Raw genomic sequence first — 1,746 nt, forward strand, 5'->3', positions numbered from 1 at the left:
TGTTTTACACAAACATGTGAACTACTTTGACATCCAACCTTTCCAGGGTGTAGGTTTAGGTATGCCCCAAAATAGACCTAGGGCAGTCAGAGTAGTCTAGGGCCCATATGTCCCCCCTCCTCCTGTTGATCCCCCACTTGCAGTTCAACATCCTGATATCATTTGTGAGGCGGCTTCACGGACCATATCGGCTATTCACTCTTTGAGTAGCCTTTTGGTTTCTCAGGTTGCGTCAGTAGCTCAGCCTACTCTTGATGGTGGCGGTGCATCCGATGCCGGTGACACGTCATCCTCGGCTCCACACATATGCATGCCCCATAGTTGTGTCATGTGTGGGCATGTATGCTTGGGTCCACTTGGACAACCCGTTGATCCTCATGTGGACAGTGTAGATTATGAGGTGAATGAGATGCATGATGCACCAGATGTTATTACACAGACTGGAGTATACCCTGGGGAGTCCTCACATGCTAGAGGCGAGGAGGCACCGTCATCATACATTGATGATGTATTGGTAAGATTTGTGTTTTCACAGTTCATGTTATATTTTAATTAAATATTTATAAATTAGATAATATTAAGTACTAATTTTTATTTACATGGTCTATTTAACAGTTGATGACCGAGGATGAGTTGAGATAGATTCAAGAGGGCACCTTGTTGGCCATTTCATTTGGCCTTGATAGCTTGATGGTACATATATTATTGCACCTAGTCGTTTGTATTTTATTGTACATACATGCTCATCATTTATATTGGTATTAATTAGATTATGTAGTAACTTGCATGTATATCTTATTTTACTCTTGTAGGGCACAAGCAACATGAGTGCGGGGCAGTGTGATTTAGGATCCGGTAGTGCAGTTGGAGACAAGGGAAAGGTAATTGAATGCAAATATGATTGAATGAATAGTTTAAATAACTTATAGTGATTATACATGTCTAGACATAGATTGATAGTTTCATATACTTGTTGTGTATATATACAGAGAATTCTTGGATTCACATCCTTGATGACTACACCCAGTATACCCGAAGAAGAAGAAGAGATGCCTCGAGTAGATGTGTGTTTATTTTATTTTTTTATTAGTAGATATAATTTGTTATTATCAGTGACAATTATATGCTAACTTGTATCAATGTCATGTTTTTGAACATATGTAGGTTGTGTATGAAAATATTCAAAACATACCTCCTCTACCGAAGACATACATCAAGAGTCCTGCAAAGCTGAAGAGAAAAGGTGGAGATGAGGTAAACATGAATAGTTCAATTATAGTTCATTTTTATGTTAACTTTTCGAATGTGAATTATATAATATAACTAATATTAATCGTGGTTTGTTTTTCTTGTGCAAGATCCTTCAGAGCCGAGCAGTGCGGCAAAGAGGATCGATTTTGATGATCCATCAACACCTTAGGATGTTATAGATAGTTTTGGGATGCTTCCATGTCTAGTTGGCATGTCTATTTTGTATATGGACATACATTCACGTATTTAGACATACATTTTGTTTCAGTTGATGTTTATGCCATATTTGTGTATGGACATACATTTGTAATCATTTGACATTTTTATATATACCGAAGTTGATATTCGATCATATAAATTGTTGCTCATCTATGCTTGGTGTTATCATGGAAATCTTTAATCTTCATTCCAATAATTAACAATGGTTAATAATGGCTATTTAATGCACAATACAATTCATTTCATTTCATCGTAAGTGTTGTTTTTATAATGAAC

General features: G+C 36.6%; 1 long non-coding RNA gene across 2 annotated transcripts; it reads left to right on the forward strand.

The window, feature by feature from the left end:
- The first annotated feature begins 821 nt into the window (after positions 1 to 821).
- LOC131069499 (uncharacterized) lies at positions 822 to 1,517 on the forward strand. Of its 2 annotated transcripts, none has more exons than XR_009371861.1 (4): positions 822 to 881; positions 990 to 1,064; positions 1,165 to 1,254; positions 1,359 to 1,517. It is a non-coding gene; the product is annotated as an uncharacterized LOC131069499 (long non-coding RNA). The 2 variants fall into 2 exon arrangements; XR_009371860.1 differs by having other exon boundaries at positions 1,368 to 1,517.
- The last annotated feature ends 229 nt before the right edge of the window (positions 1,518 to 1,746 follow it).

Source organism: Cryptomeria japonica, chromosome 3 (assembly GCF_030272615.1).
Source record: "Cryptomeria japonica chromosome 3, Sugi_1.0, whole genome shotgun sequence".
Classification (NCBI taxonomy): Eukaryota; Viridiplantae; Streptophyta; class Pinopsida; order Cupressales; family Cupressaceae; genus Cryptomeria; species Cryptomeria japonica.